We start from the raw sequence: 18825 nt of genomic DNA, 5'->3' as shown, positions 1-18825 counted from the left end.
TATTTATACAATAAATAAAATATTTTATATTTTATTATAATTAATAATAAACAAATAAATTTAAAATTGATAATAAACAAATAAGTTCCCTAATCTCAATTGATAGCATAAAATTTTGAACTATACAACTATGGTATTGCTTTCACTTAAGAATGAGGATGAACTCTCACATCATTGTGCCCACATGGATGAGGATAGCTGAGAATAGAATATTAGGTTTCAACAAGTTATTCTATTAAGTATTTATTTGAGTATTTTAAATTTTTGTAAAATGGTTTTAAAGAAAAAGCGATTTTAGGAAAATGTGATTTGGTTTTCTTATGTTAATCATAAAATTTTCACCACTCTTTATACTCAAAAAAATGTATCATTCAAACCACTCATTTAATACAATAATGATTGATATCAAAGTAAACCAATTTTGGATTTTTTTTTTTTTTGTAAAAATGTTCTTTTTTATAATAAGCGTCTATGTGTAGAATCACTTATTTCCAAAATATTTGAATTACTCTCATTTTCTCAATCAATTTAAGCTTTTGATTTTTCAAAAATGACTACCTTACTTACTAAAACATAACATTTTCATTTCAATATTGTAATTAAACCCAATTAATAACTTTTTATGTTGTGAAGAAGAAGGAAAAATATTATTTCAACGGATACCATATTATAATGATATAAATTGAATAATACTTTTCAATAAAATAGTAATTGAATGATACCATATTAACCAAGTATTTTATACTAAAAAAAAATTGTTGATTTACAGAGAAGGAATAAAAGAAAATAAAGGATTAAAGACATAGGATAAAGATTAATATGAGACAATAATCTTTAGAGTTTGTGTCAATTTCATAAAATGAAAATTTAATATAAAAATAATACGACAAAAAATTTATATAAATATTAAAATATATACACTTTATTGATAAAAAGTTAAGTGGTTTCTAAGAGAATTTTTTTTCTTTATGGGAGGGTAATAGGTTTTGCATGGATATATACATACAACATACTATCAGCACTATATCAAAACTAGCGTAGGTATACATACTGCAGCGTTTCTTACTTTTCCCTCTTATTTATTTATTTATTTTTCAAGAATAAACTAAATTTATTTAATGTTGATAATTTAAATAAGTAAATAAAGCAACCACACCAGGCAACACAGAAAATTTATCTCACATAATAAAACACATGAAATAATAATTTATCACTATATCTTTAAAATTTAATAATAATAATAATAATAATTAGAATTAAAGTAGGATGTTACAACTATTTCTGCTGTCAGTGTCTTGAAAAAGATGGTTCACATTTACGTCTATCGTCAATTTTGTCTTTTATTTCTTTTTGGCCACCTAAATTAAAGAATTAATTAAAAATAAATTTTAATTTAATTGATTTTATAAAATTGATTACAGTTAAAATTAAGTTAAATTTTTATATTTAGATATGTTCAAATAAAAACTAGCTTAATAATACATTTTAATATAAAAATTATATTTAAATTGAAAAACTACAAATCTTAATTTTAAGTTATAATAAATTCTAAAAATAAATTTAACTTTTTCTAGAATAAAATAGGAACATTTTACCAAATATACAATAAGAAGAAAAAATAAACATGTGCGAAGTTTTGTCTTCTTCTTAGATTGGTTGACCTGCATTTACCAAAATTTACAAACAAGTTATTGAGAAAAATCTTATATCGATGGAATGGGACAATTACTTTAAGTTTTTTCTTCATAAATTATGTACTCACTATGTGTCACATTAAGTTGCAATTGATTAACCAATATATTAGTATTTGGAACATATAGTCAGTGAACTCCACCTTTTTGCCATTTGATTCACCACAGCTTCAATGAAGTTTGGTTTCATTCCTGTAAAGGATGAGTTATCTTGTAACTTCTCTAATTGGCTTATTTTAGATGGAACTAATACATCAGTATTTACCATACTCACACATATGAATGTTAGTAATTAGCATGATTAATATTTTTTAAATATTGCTGAGGATAAAACATATAATTAATACAGTTTCAAAAAAATTGAAAAGATTAATTATTTTAAGATAATACAGTATGTATATAGTATATATACTTGCGAGTTTTGAGGTGTGACGAGAATTCAATCTCAAATAAAGTTAGAATATTGACAAAATAAATATTCACTATAAACTTTAGTTTTACACCGTTGAATTCAAAATTATTTTAAAACAAATTTTGATCGAGTAGTTAAATAAATTGTTTTTGTAATTAAACTTTTAATTTTAATTAAATTATAACAAAAAAAACATGATTTTAAAATAGAACAAAAGGTAAAACTTACAAATTTAACTTTTTTAAATATAAAAAAAATAATCAAATTTATTTATAAATAACATATTATTTAATTATTGCATAATTAATTTGATATATTTTAAACAATTATTTCAAACAATTAACATAACATTTTTTTCTTTTAGTTTCTGAAATTTAATATATGGAGTATTTCGGTATCATGCTTTTACAATGAGTTTCACCATCTATAATTTTTGGTTGAGATGTGAATACATAAAAAATAAAAAAATAGATTTTAAAAAATTAGCCTATTTTCGACTAATACAACCTAACTCAAAACTCAAAGCTTTGGGGGCATGATGCACATAAGTTCAATCCACAAAGATTTGCAAATGGAGTGAATAGAGCATGCAAGGTTCCACAAGTGTACATGTCATTTGGAATAGGGCCACGTGTACGTGTAGGACAACATTTATCTATGTTAGAATTGAAAGTGATTTTGTCTCTCATTTTGTTGAAGTTTTGATTCTCTTTATCATCAAGTTATTGTCATTCATCTTCTTTCCATGTGCTTATAGAACCTACTCATGGAGTTCTTCTTCATATGACAAAAATTTAAGCAACAATTAATGTATCAAACAGGATTCTCTCCCATAATTTTGGAGTTCTTTTATTATTATTATTATTGTTATTATTATTATTATTATTATTATTATTATTATTATTATTATTATTATTATTATTATTATTATTATTATTATTATTATTATTATTATCTAGAGAAACATGAAATAAAATAATGTAAGAGAGCTTACTCGTATACTCAATGTTTCAAGTGAACATGTGAGGTCAAAATATTTTGATTGTTTAACTTGAATTTGATTTGATGGATATGCGAGTAACGATCTTGAATAAAAAAATAATAAATTTTTGTTGAAAGTTTATTTGACTGTATGATGAAGTGTCATTTTCTATGATGAATATTATTAGCCAAATAATTTAAAAATGTGTATAGTGTTGGGTGGATTTACTCTCAAGTGGAACCCATTAGTTTTATGAGTATTAGTATTAGTATTATTATTATTGAAATAAAAGAAAGAAAGAAAAATGTTTTAATGGGTTTGACCCATGTGAGAAAGAAAAAGGATTTAAAATCCTAAGAAAGCAAAATAGTGAAAACAAAACTAGAAAAGAAGGTAGAAAGAGAAGAGAGAAAATAAGGATTTGGTTGTGGTGGTAACATGTAGCAAACTTACTCCGTTTTTACCTTCCTTATTGTTGTTAGGAAGACTCTGAATTAGATTTCGTGGTTTTTATTCTCTCGAGTGAAGTTTTTCAGTTGAAATTGTGTTTGTCTCATATTTAATTTTCTGCCAATTATTTTTGTTCTGTAGAATTATATTTTCTGCTTAGTCATTTATATGCACAATTGAGGGAAAAATATCCCGCATGATTGAGATAGTTATTGCTAATTATATCTGATTTTTCCCAATAGATATGCAAAACTTTAGGTTTAATTCAATTCGCCTTTACTAATTTAGTTTTGTGTAAATACACAAAACGTTGCATAAATATATTATGCATTTAAAACATACAACATTTCAATTTACAGACGAATGCAGTAGAAGTTACATGAACACATATTATTCCAGCTATCATGAAGACTTTAGGCACTTTTCCATTGTTGTCATTTGTAACTATTGTTTGTTTCAACAACAAATCAACATCCTTCATAGATGGAGGCAATCCTTCGGAAATGGAGGCAAAGGTCTTACCAAAGATAAACCGAGTGTCAAATGATGTGTATAGATATTGAATTTTCCTTTAATAATAAATAAATCAATTTATTTTACATGATTGAAAAAAATAAATATTTATATATTTTATATAAGAATTTAAATAGTTTGGAGGTTCTATTCTAATTTTCAAAATAAGACTTTTAATAAAAAGAAAATGCAGTTTGGAGGTTCTATTCTAGTTTAGCTGAATCGCGAAAATAGTCCCCCCATTTTGTTTCTCCCCAATTTTAATCCCCAAAACAGAATTTTAGTCTAAAATTTGATGAAATTTTATTTTTTAAAGTCGTACTACACCATTTATGATCATATATTTCAGGTGCAATTGTTGCAAATGAGATCTTGAGAAATTGTGTGACTTAAATAAATGCAATAAAAATGAAATTGCATGAAGTTTTGGACCAAAATTCCGCTTAAGGGACCCAAACTAGGGAGAAACAAAATGGGAGGACTACTTTCACGATTCAGCTAAAATAGGGGGACCAAAACTGCAATTAAACTAAAACTTAAACTATTTTATTTAAATTGTAAATAACATCTCAACATAATTTGAGAGGTTTTTAAGAAGATTAGAGATACGATAAGAAGCTTTCAAACTTTTAAGAAGATTTAGGTACGAAAAGATGCTATCAAAGATTGGAACTTTGTTTGGTCCATGAAAGATGAAAGATTGTGTATCTAAAGCAGAGCCCACTCTTTTCCTTCGCTATACGATCCACAAAAAAAAATTATATTCCTCAAATTGTCTAAGTTAACAATGGTATAGTTTAGTAGTGTATTGTTGCATTTATAACTTAAAGCAATTTATTTTTTTAATTTAAATTCATTAAATTAAGAATAAAAAGATAAAACTTTTAATTAGTATATATATATATATATATATATATATATATATATGCACGTGTACACCCAAGACAAAGTTACATTTGCATTAATGACATAAAATAGTTTCAAAACAACATCTAATTACATCATATTATATAGCTGTTTGGCCATAAGCACTAACCAAATAGCATATGGGAATATGGTTGCACATAGTTTTGTTTACCGTTCATACCAATAGCTCGAACAATATTATATTTTTTTGGCATAATAGATGTAAAAAAAATAATAAATAAATTTGAAAAATAGTGTAGACAAGGTAACTTCTAAAACAAAAATGAGAATAAAAAATGACAATCAGTTAAGAAAATATAATTTCTCTATTCTTATGGTGAGACACATATTGAATAAGATGAACTTGGTGAAGAAAATTTATGATAAACTAAAAAAACTAACTTTATCTCTAAAGGATAATCATTCTCTATAATTTTGATATCATAACTTTACATAAATTTCTATGATTAAAAAACATAACTATTATTATAAATTTAATTTCATATTAAGTTACCAAGGCAAATGTATCTTAAAACTCAATTTATCTTAAACGTAGTAATATTTGGATTTTAGGTTAATATATTTTTTATACGTCAATATTATATTACTACATTTGTTTCATAATAAGAGAAGTGTGTAAATTAATAAAAGAAATAAAAGAATATTTTATTAAATTATCATTTTTTAAAAAGAAGTTGATGCATTGTCCATGTAAACTAATTTTACACTTACATTCTTATGGTTAGACACATATTGAATAAGATGAACTTAGTGAAGAAAATCTATGATAAACTAAAAAAACTAACTTTATCTGTAAAGGATAATTATTCTCTATAATTTTGATATCATAACTTTACATACATTTCTATGATTAAAAAAAATAACTATTATTATAAATTTAATTTCATATTAAGTTACAAAGGCAAATTTATCTTAAAACTCAATTTATCTTAAACGTAGTAATATTTGGATTTTAGGTTAATATATTTTTTATACGTCAAAATTATATTACTACATTTGTTTCATAATAAGAGAAGTGTGTAAATTAATAAAAGAAATAAAAGAATATTTTATTAAATTATCATTTTTTTAAAAGAAGTTGATGCATTGTCCATGTAAACTAATTTTACACTTACATTAAATAGAAATATTTGAGTTTTAATATATCAAACCCAAATTTTAATAGGACTTTTTAGTCTGACCCTAAAAATCTCATGGTGGGCTAGCCCGATAAGGTTTACGATTAACTTCATGACACGACAAAACAGTATATAAACTTCATTTTAAGAACTTATATATTATATTTAAAGAATGTTAATAGTATTTAAAAAATCTTAGAAAATACAAAGATTTAATTAATATTTTTTAAGAAACCTAGAATATATAATATTACAAAATATAAATAAAAGATTTAAAAATGGTTAAATGATGGGTTAATTCGAAAGTACACAACTCTTTTTAAAGTCAGGTTAAGATAATACTTTTTGAAGACGGTTTTAAAAGGATCTTTTTAGCCGACTCGATAAAACTTATAAGCAGTTAGGACCGACTCTAAATGGATCGGATAACTCGTTTTATAAAAAAAATTCGGTGTATGATCATTAAATTCTTATCATTATTAAATATTAATATATCTATTATCATAAATACAATGTGATATATTAAATTAAGAGTAGTTTATATAATAATAATTGGTTTAAATATATTTTGATCCTGTATTTTTGTTTCTAATAATAACTTTGTAAACTCTAAAATGTTTTAACGATTTTTTTGATTAACAAGCCTCTCAAGGAGACCATGAACAGTAAGAGATGATCCAGCCAAATCCACCTCGACAGCAAGAGTGCAATTTCCATGGACTCAACCAAGGTGATGAGCATCACCAGAATCAAGAACAGTATCTTCGATAGCCTTCAAGAACAGTTTTAGCTAGGTTGAACATGAATAATCAAATTAAATTAATAATAATAATTATAATTATAATAATAATAATAATAATAATAATAATAATAATATTAATAATAATAATAATAATAATATTAATAATAATAATAATAATAGCCTCCAAGAACAGTTTTCATTTAATAATAATAATAATAATAATAATCAAATTAAATTATTATTTTAATAATTAATTATTATCCTATCAGCAACATTTACATATAGGACGTGCCATATCACTCAAAATTAGCCCGGCTCGATATTTTTTTTTATCAAAATAATTATATTAAGTATTTTTTTAAAAAATATTTTAGAATTTGTAAGAGTATTATTAAAAAAAAGAAATTTACATAGATCAAAATCAAAATGACTATAAATATTTTGATCAATAATTTATTTTAATTTATCTATGCGGACATTACTATAAGATCTATTAAAGTTTTGATACATTTATCTATTCAATTTTGATTTAGTAATTAAATAAATTATTTCTGTAATTAAAATTAAAATTATAACTAAAAACATTATTTCAAAATAGAAAAAAAGAGTTTTTGTTGTTTGTTTCTGAAATCAACAAAGAAAATGAGAGAAAGTGTTGTAAAAAAAAAAAAAAGCTGAGAAGATAAAGAAAATTTAGAAATCCACCATCCTCCTTCCTCAGATCAACTCATAACTATAAATAAACCCAAATTCATTTTAACAACACAACCAACAAAAATAAATTAAAAGATAACATAGATAAGACAACGACCTTCCAATTCAGCCGCGCACCGCACCTTCGCCTCTATCTTCACTGTGGCAGGTATCTAGAAAGACAGATACTTTTTCCCTCTCTTCATATTTGCTTTGTTTTTTAAACTTTATATTATTGAAAGATGTAAGTATTATTTATTATAAACTAAGATTTGGAACTAGAGTTTGATTTGTTGGAAGATGAAAACTTTGTTTTGTTTGGGATTGGTGGTTTGGTTGAAATAGCTGTTTCTCTTATTTTTTGTGAAAAACTTGTTTGATTAAAACTTTATTTCTTTGGTTTTTTTTATTAGTATTTTGTAAAGATGTTACTACATGGCTGCTATCCCTATTATTATTTTGTTGGTTTTCGTATAAGGACGTGGCCGTAGGCTGCCATCCACACTTTCCTTCCGATGCTCTAATTTTATCACGTTATGCTATTATGCAAATATTTTATCCCATTTAACATAAATAATAGTCATTTAATCTAAATAATTACGGTCATTTAACATAACTAATTTTATTTAATTATGGACGTAATTAAATAGCAATAAACATTATTTATTTCATTGGTAAATAGTGTTAAGCAATTTTTTTTTTGGTTTGCACTATTTAATATTAAAATAAATTTGTTTTTCATCATTTATTTAATTAAAAAATATTTTGAAAGAAACTTACACTTATAAATAGTATTTTTGGCGGTTCCATTATCAAAATGTATTTTTGTTTATTTAACATATTAAATTATAAATTTATATATCTCTTTTGCTTATATTTTGTTTTTGTGGTTATTATTGATTTTATTTAGTAGAATTATTTAAATTTATTTAATATTTAATATCATTTTTTTTAATTATTTTTAAAAATAAAGATAAAATTATAAACAAATATTGAAGGGTTAATTAGATGTGACATTTTGTTAACCTTTGAGTTTTTGAGACGCAAATTGTGACAACTTTTTAGTTCTAAAATTCATATTCACAATTAAATTAATAAATCTTAGTACAAAATGGTTATTTAGACATGATATCTTGTTAATCTTTGAGCGGTTATAACACAAGTCGTACTACTTGAGGGTTTTAAAGCTCATATTAATAATCCAAAACAATAAAATAATCTTAAAAGAATTAAATTAGATGTGACATCTTTTTACTCCTTGAGTTTTTGAGACATGTGTTGTACAACTTGATGTTCTAAAACTCGTATTTCAAAATAATTATTCAAATCAAGCAAACGTTTTCGTAGAAACAAATTTTTTTTTTTAATTTCTTTTTCATTTTATCAACTACAAGACACATTTTCTTTAAAATCAAGCAACCCATCCACATTTATTAACCAATAATTACGTAGCTTTTATTTCTCCATGGCACTGAGAGATACTTCGGAGTAAGATCACACTCTTGTCAAACACATTAATAAAAAATCTCTTTTTTAAACATACATTTAATTTTAAAAAAATAATTGATATTCATATTTAATAATAAGGATAAATAAGTATATTTAAGTTAATATTAGTTTTGCACAATTAATGATAGGTAACCGTTTTTTAAATGGATATAGTAGGGTGTTAATACTTTCCCTATGCATAATCGACTCCCGAACCCAAAAATTTGGTTTCAAATACCATCTTTTTTAATTTTTATTTCTAAGGGTTTTCCAATATTTTCTCTATTCTAAAATAAATTTTGGTGGCGCCTCCATTGAATTTGAGAAACACTCAAACCAATATGCTACTACATTGTTTTTGAATGGTTAGATGCCACCAAGAGCTAAAAATGAGGGAACATGAAATGATAGGGATGAAATTTAGAAAAATAATTTTATATGAACTAAAATTGGAATGGTTTCATCCTTTAGGGACCAAAAGAACTATTAACCATTGTTTATAACATTATAAAAAATTTCTCCACAAATATTTTGGATTTGTTAACTTGTAATTAATTAAATATGAACATATGAACATATAAATCAAATTTTGAACTTAATTTTGTAAACGAACGTTCCTAAATCAACTATCATTTTTATGAATTAAAGAGCTATTTATCAACTTTTGTATTTTAAAAAAGATCATTTCATAAGAAAAAACATTATTTCGTTATACTATTTTTTTATATTATATCGTAAAAATATTGAATAATAACTATTACAAACAATAAAAATTCAAAAAAATTAAATTTTATTTTGCAAACATTTTTAATAAATAATATTTAGTTATTATAATTTTTTACATGATAAAAAATAACTAAAAAAGCTTATTTGACTATTAATTTAAATATCAAATATACCGATACACGTCGAAGTCATGAAAAACTATGAGATTAGGATTCTAAGCTAAAAAAAGAGAAAGTCTAACTAAACAAGGGTAAAAAAAGAGAAAATCTAACTAAACATTTTTTTTCATTCATTTGGTAATTGTAAATTTCTCATATAGTGCAAGGGTAAATAAAATAAAAGACATAAATGCTAAAAAGTCTAACTAAACAATAATTAAAATAAAAGCTTAACTAATACAGAATTATGCATCTAGCTTAAATATTTATATATAATTGCATGCTAACTCTATAGAGATAGAGTGATCATGTCGCGGATCAATCCATAATCAAGTAATGAAGATTCCATTCTCAAGAAGAAATTCGAATATAATCCACCACTTGTTGGAAAAAACGAAACTTACAAATCCAATTACCTAATATAAGGTTCCCAAATAAAACAATATGAAAATAGCACACGATATGAATAGTTTTTTTTTATTCCTTTTGAAATTACTATCTTTGCACTAGAAATCTCTTGCCATTTAATCATGACAAGTAATGTAATTATGAAGCCCCATAAGATCAAATATATTATTGCAACTACCAATGAAACAAGATAACCTTGTATCACTGATGTTGCACTTAATAAGATTCCAATGACGCTTCCATAGATTAGTAAGAAGGTAATTAAATTAAGTGATTGACCCTTATTAAAAAGTTAAAACCTTCAAAGTAGTTGACTTTTTTTTAAGAATGTTAAAAACCTAATTTTTAAAATTAAAATAGGACCTGCAAAATGTTTAGTCAATCTTGAGCACAATATAATATGATAAAGAAACTCAACCTTCTGTACAAGTCATCGTGTATAGAATTAATATATGACTGGAGACAAATGAAAGTTCATCTTAATTGTACATTTATAAATAGAATTCACTTTTAGGTTTAGTTGTTATCTTAGACTGGTTTATCATGCCACATAGATTTATCTTGGATTGCTGTATATAGTTTGGTTGGTAAGTTAAAGGGCATCAAATGTGTTATAAAAAGGAAATCTCGAATTTCCCATTTTCATTTTTTTTTTTAAAGAAAAATATAATAAATAATCTAACTTGGACCACGTCAATAACAAAACAAATTCAAAACTATATTCATTTTGTAAATTGATATGAATTAGAACTCATGAAACTATATATTCATTCATTCATGTGGCGTGGTGTTAGTTATTTAATTACGATTCAAGCTCTAATTAGTCCTCAATCAAGAAATTTAATTAATTATTTGATCTACTTAACTCTAGTATAAAGAATTAATGAAAAATCAACCTGCTATTCACGTGATACAAGATAAATCTATTATCATGAAAAATCAATCCACGACTGTGAATGTGAAATAAAAATCTAACTATTCTAAAAGGTATTCTACTATTTTTCTTTTTGGATTAATTAGTATTAATACTATTATAATATATATAAATGTATCTATATCTCATCAACATACATACATTTGTTATTGTGATGAATAGATACATAGATAAAATATAATATAAGACTGGTTTGGTAGAGTTAGAGAGTGAAATCATAAATAGGTTATATATTTAAATTCACGTTCAACAAAATATTAACTATATTAATTACTAATTATTAACATTGACAATTGCAAAAAAAACTAATAATAAGTTAACAAGACAAATTAATTAATATCGTTGAAGGCAAACCTTGTGTGTGTAAAAAGACTATGGTTCAACAAAGGGTTATGCAATTGGAAGTTGTGTTTTATTGTAATGAAAAAGGGAACACACATAGATAAACAATAAGAAAGAGAAGTTTGACAATGCGGGAAATAGGGTATGTATGTATGTATGACACTTTGACCAAAGTTTTGTCCTTTTGCATTGAGTATCTTGTAATTTTTGTATGATATAATTTGTCTTTGGTATTTTTATCTTCTAACCTTTTGTGTTTATTTTACATTTTGCTTGACCCATATTTTGCTTGATCCATATTTTGCTTGATCCATTATTATACCTTTTTATTTTACACAAACAAAATACTAAAATTGTAGTAATCAAATGTCTCATTCTTTTTTCTGAGAAAATAAAAGTTTTTATTTTGAGACTCAGAATAGAAACCGTGCAGTCAAGAGAGAATGGAAGAGTACATACACCGAAGAAAGAGGTGGTCGCGGTGATTTGTGTTAATTTTATTTTGGTTTAATTGCAGTTTTAGTCTCCTTATTTATATATGAAATTGGTCCTTCTATTTTAAAAGTCGACAGTTTTAGTCACACCCTTTAATTTTTTAACTAAAAAATGATTACATGAGATGATTTAAATAATGTGACATATGATACGGTGATTTATGGTGATTAACACGAATGAATTTTTCAACTTAACTTTCAACTTTTGAATTTTTCTATATTTTTAATTTAATTAATGAAATATGAATAAGTAATGTATCTAGATAATTCTATATTATAGAATTGTATGTCACGTCATTTAAAATATGTCAAATCGTTATTTTTTTAATTCAAAAATATGAGGGAGAGACCGAAACTGCACTACGCCAAAAATGACATTTAACAGCGCCCATTTTACAGCGCTTGCTAAACACAAGTGCTGTTGTAATTATATTTTAAAAATAACGGAACCTATTACAGCGCTTTTTGATGCAAAGCGCTGTAAAACAAGCGCTGTAGTAGGTCATATAACGTTTGCGCATCACGTTATAAGGCCTTTACAGCGCTTGTCAAAAAAGCGCTGTAAAAGGAAGCGCTTTCGCGAATCAGTTACAGCACTTTTTTCACAAGCGCTGTAAAACACATGCGCTTTCATTGAATTTAACTACATATTACAGCGCTTTTTTCACAAGCGCTGTAAAACACATGCGCTTTCATTGAATTTAACTACCTATTACAGCGCTTTTTTCACAAGCGCTGTAAAACACATGCGCTTTCATTGAATTTAACTACCTATTACAGCGCGTTTTTCACAAGCGCTGTAAAATACATCTTTAAAATAATTATATACGTTGGAAACCCTCATATCCTCTACATCTTTCAAATAATTATATACGTTGGAAACCCTCATATCCTCTACATCTTTCAAATAATTATATACGTTGGAAACCCTCATATCCTCTACATCTTTCAAATAATTATATACGTTGGAAACCCTCATATCCTCTACATCTTTCAAATAATTATATACGTTGCGAACCCTAATATCCTCTACGTACTGTGCGGCCATCTACGTTGTCTAAGGTATTTTTTACACATGATCTGTTATGTTTTGAAATTGTCAAAAATTGTCAAAAACTCATACCACATGATCTGTTCTGTTTTGAAATTGTTAGTTGATATTGGTTTCTTTTTGAAACTTGTTGATATGTTTTGAAAGCTTATTATTTTTGTTACTGCATTTATATAGGTGGTATAATATGGATAGGAAATGGATTTCAGCCAATCGATTGTCAAAAGAGTATGAAATTGGAGTGAAGGAGTTTGTTGAGTTTGCAGTGAAGAATGCAAAAGATCCAAATAGAGTAGTTTGTCCTTGTTTAAAATGTTGTTTTGGAAAACGTGTTAGAGAAGATGAATTAGAAGGACATCTAGTATGTAATGGAATTGATCAAAGCTACACATGTTGGATAAGACATGGTGAGAAAAAAAAAGGAAACATTAATTTTGAGAATAGTTCGACATATGCTTCAACTGACTTCGATACAGATACATATGAGCCGGACCGAGTTGATGAGATTGCAAAAGCAGTTGAAGAAGATCTTCGAGATTGTCCTAAAATGTTTGAAAGTTTGTTGAGTGATGCAGAGAAAGAATTATATAATGGTTGTACTAAATTCACAAGACTGTCAGCGATATTAAAGTTGTACAACTTAAAAGCGAGTAATGGATGGTCTGATAAAAGCTTTACGGAATTATTAACACTCATAAAAGATATGTTGCCAGATGATAATGAACTTCCCAGTCGAACCTACGAGGCTAAACGGATTTTGTGTTCTATTGGAATGAGTTACGAAAGGATTCATGCGTGTCCTAACGATTGCATTTTATTTCGAAACGAATATGAACTACTTAAGGCGTGTCCGAAATGCAATGTCTCTCGATATAAGAAGAAAGAATCTACTCCAGCAAAAGTCGTGTGGTATTTTCCTATAATACCAAGATTTAGGCGCATGTATCGCAGTGAAGAAGATTCAAAACACTTGACATGGCATGCAGATGAAAGAATTAGAGATGGAATGTTTCGACACCCTGCAGATTCCCCACAATGGGCAAAAATTGATCACGAGTATCCTGAATTCGGGATAGAGTCAAGAAATCTAAGACTTGCACTTTCTACTGATGGAATGAATCCACATGGTCTTCAAAGCATCTCACATAGCACGTGGCCTGTGATTTTGGTAATATATAACCTACCTCCATGGTTATGTATGAAGCGTAAGTTTATGATGTTGTCTCTGTTAATTTCTGGACCCAAACAACCGGGGAATGATATCGACGTATACTTGACTCCTCTAATCGAAAATTTAAAAAGTATGTGGGAGACAGGTGTGGAAGTTTATGATGGGTATAAGAAAGAATGTTTCAATTTAAGGGTTATGTTGTTCGGCATAATTAATGATTTTCCAGCATATGGTAATTTATCAGGATATAGCATTAAAGGTCAGTGTGCATGTCCTATATGTGAAGAGAGTACAAATTGGATGCGGTTGAAACATTGTAAGAAGAATGTGTTTCTTGGACATCGTAGATTTTTACCTTATAGTCATCAGTATCGTGGGTGGAGAAATGCATTCAATGGAAAATCAGAGGAAGGTAAAGCTCCTTTAGCACCGACTGGATATCAAATACTTGAAAAAGTACAAGGTTTGACCAATAAATTTGGCAAACCTTTTGCGGGAGAGCTGGTGAAAACTGGGTGGAAGAAAAAGTCAATTTTCTTTGAATTGCCATATTGGAAGTCATTGTATGTAAGACATTTCCTCGATGTGATGCATATTGAAAAAAATGTATTTGAAAGTGTTATTGGTACGTTACTCAATGTTCCAGGAAAGTCTAAAGATGGCGTCAATGCAAGATTGGACTTGGTCGATATGGGAATAAGAAATGAACTGGCTCCAGTAAAGAAAGGAAATCGCACATATCTACCTCCAGCCGCTCATACTCTATCTAGAAAGGAAAAAATTGTTTTATGTAAATTTCTACACGAAGTTAAAGTTCCAGAAGGATACTCTTCGAACATTAAAAATTTGGTTTGTATGAAAGACCTCAAGTTAAAAGGTTTGAAGACCCATGATTGTCATATTATAATGGAGCATTTGCTACCAATAGGTATACGTTCCATTTTACCTGAAAAAGTTCGACTAGCCTTAACTAGATTATGTTTCTTCTTCAGGGAAATTTGTAGTAAAGTGATCGACCCTCAGAAATTACCGACATTGCAGAGGGAAATTGTTGTTACTTTGTGTGAGCTTGAAATGTATTTCCCACCATCGTTTTTTGATATAATGGTTCACCTTACTGTTCATCTGGTTAAGGAGACACAACTTTGTGGGCCAGCTTATATGAGATGGATGTATCCGATAGAACGATATATGAAAATATTAAAAGGGTACGTAAAAAGTAGAAGTCGACCAGAAGGTTGTATTGCTGAACGATACATTGTTGAAGAGGCTGCTGAATTTTGTACTGAATATCTGTCCAATGTTGAATCCATAGGGCTTCCCATGTCTCGTCATTCGGGAAGACTATCAGGAGAAGGGATAACTGGAAGGAGACTACTGACTATATCAAGGACAGAATGGGAGCAGGCACAATTGTATGTTCTGCACAATGATGATGAGGTTCAACCGTATGTTACAATACACATTGATCAGTTATCTCGTTTGAACATGAATAGGAATCAAAATTGGATAACTCGAGAGCACAATCGAAGTTTTGTAACATGGTTAAAAAATCACATAATGTCAAAATTTGATATAGACCCCGGATCAATTTCAAATAGATTGAGGTGGCTAGCAAATGGTCCGAGCTTACATGTCTTTTCTTACACTGGTTATGTTATTAACGGCTACACATTTTATACCAAAGAACAAGATGATCAGACCACTATGCAAAATAGTGGAGTCACTCTCGTAGCTGAAGCGATGCATGTCTCAAGTGCAAAAGACAAAAACCCAATATATGCAAATCTATCATATTTTGGGGTTATCGAGCGCATATGGGAGTTAGACTACACAATGTTTCGTGTTCCCATATTTGGTTGCAAGTGGGTCGATAATAATAATGGCGTTCGGATTGATGAGTCAGGATTCTTGCTTGTCGATTTTAATAGGGTGGGATACAAAGACGAGCCTTTTATTTTAGCGTCGCAAGCTCAACAAGTGTTTTATGTCACTGATCCTTCTAATGATAAATGGTCTGTTGTCCTATCGACCAATAAAATAAGTGATGATAACAATAATGATGAAGATGTTGGTAATGATCTTTTATTTGCAACATCACAACAACCACATGAAATTGATTCAACTGATGATGGTTTATATCTTAGAGATGATCATGATGAGGGAATTTGGATTAATCCATCGTTTCGTATTGTAAATGGACAAACAAATGTGAATGTCACCAGGAAAAGAAGAAGGGCATCTTAATGTATATATATGTTTAATTGTTTTATATAAGCTATGCATGTAATCTGAACTGTGTTATTGTAAATATGCATGTAATCTGAATTGAGTGTTTTATACTAAGTTCTGATTAATTTATTTTCTGATTAATTTATTTTCTGCTTATATTTAGCTTGATTTGAGTGTTTTATACCAAGTTCATGTAACAATGAGTGTTTTATATTTAGCTTGATTTACATGAACTGAACTGAATATAAATTAGTAATTTACATGAACTGAACTGAACTGAATAGAGAGATTCTCTTTTGCTCAGTGCATATATATATATAGATTCTTCAGAATACTCATTTCTAATAATTCATCATCTCCTAAAGTATTGTGATAAAGACAATGATAACAATATTTTTAATCCAATAAACAATGATAAAAATGTTTTTAATGTCATCCCAACCCAAATAAACCAAACACAAAAATAAAATAAAGAGACATTTTACAGCGCTTATCTTAAAAAGCGCTGTAAAAGATCCTTTTAAAAATAAAATAATGAGTGTTTTATACCTTTTACAGCGCTTTTCACACAAAGCGCTGTAAACGACTCTTTTGAAAGTGAGTAAAAAAGACATTTTACAGCGCTTATTTGACAAAGCGCTGTAAAAAAGCTTTAAAAATAATATTCATCAGACACCTAATTTCTTCAAACACCTTGTACGCATCATGGGAATCCAAAAAACATCAGACACAAACCCATTTCTTCAAACACCTTGTACGCATCATGGGAATCCAAAAAACATCAGACACAAACCCATTTCTTCAAACACCTTGTACGCATCATGGGAATCCCCAAAAACACCAGACACAAACCCATTTTTCGCAACATGGCAATGATCCTGAATACCAATTAAGTTTCGATTTAAGAAGGAAAGAGAATGTAAAGAGATAAAAAGGGTGTTGAGGTGGAGATTGAATTGTGAAAGAGTAAGCTTTGATGTTTGTGAAGAAGATGCATAAAAGGAGAAGAGTTTGGTGAAGAGGAAGGGATTTTTGTGGTGACCAGTTACTACTATGTGGGTTTTGCATGCATGTTGAGCTTGTTTAAAAAATAACATAACATAACAAAACACAAAAACAATAAGGCCTTTTACAGCGCTTATTTGGAAAAAGCGCTGTAAAAGAGCCTTTTAAAATTAACATAAAGAGACATTTTAGAGCGCTTATGTGGAAAAGCGCTGTAAAAGGCTTTAAAAAACATTCATATAACATAATAACACACGGAGGTCTTTTACAGCGCTTATTTGGGAAAAGCGCTGTAAAAGAGCCTCTTAAAATTAACATAAAGAGACATTTTAGAGCGCTTATGTGTAAAAGCGCTGTAAAAGGCATTCAAATAACATAATAACACACGGAGGTCTTTTACAGCGCTTATTTGAAAAAAGCGCTGTAAAAGAGCCTTTTAAAAATTTAACTAAAGAAGCCTTTTAGAGCGCTTATGTGTGAAAGCGCTGTAAAAGGCATTCATATAACATAATAACACACGGAGGTCTTTTACAGCGCTTATTTGAAAAAAGCGCTGTAAAAGAGCCTTTTAAAAATTTAACTAAAGAAGCCTTTTAGAGCGCTTATGTGTGAAAGCGCTGTAAAAGGCATTCATATAACATAATAACACACGGAGGTCTTTTACAGCGCTTATTTGAAAAAAGCGCTGTAAAAGGCATTCAAATAACATAATAACACACGGAGGTCTTTTACAGCGCTTATTTGAAAAAAGCGCTGTAAAAGGCATTCAAATAACATAATAACACACGGAGGTCTTTTACAGCGCTTATTTGAAAAAAGCGCTGTAAAAGAGCCTTTTAAAAATTTAACTAAAGAAGCCTTTTAGAGCGCTTTACAAAATAAGCGCTGTAAAAGGCTTATAAAAAGCGCTGTAAAAGTGTTACGTATATATAACAGTTACCTCTTCAGTTTCCTCTTCATTACGTAACCTTCATCTCAACCTTCATTTCTTCTCTTCTTTTGCAAACCCTATCATCCCGTCCTTTACGAACCTTATTTCCACGATCATCTCCTTCATTTCGAACCTTATTTCCATCCAAGATCATCTCTCCCATTTCACACAATATATTTTCATTGAAATACGTAACCCTCATTACGTATTTCTTCAAACCGTATTTCTGTGAACCATATTTCTGTGAACTTTCTGCAAACCCTCTTTTCTTTGCATTTCGTCTTTCTTCGAACCATCATTATTCAGGTATTGATGTTATTAAATTTTTGTAATCATTAGAATGCATGTTGAGCTTTT

The sequence above is a fragment of the Cicer arietinum genome, chromosome 7 (genome assembly GCF_000331145.2).
Source record: "Cicer arietinum cultivar CDC Frontier isolate Library 1 chromosome 7, Cicar.CDCFrontier_v2.0, whole genome shotgun sequence".
NCBI classification, from domain to species: domain Eukaryota; kingdom Viridiplantae; phylum Streptophyta; class Magnoliopsida; order Fabales; family Fabaceae; genus Cicer; species Cicer arietinum.
Note: the sequence above shows the minus strand (reverse complement) of the source record.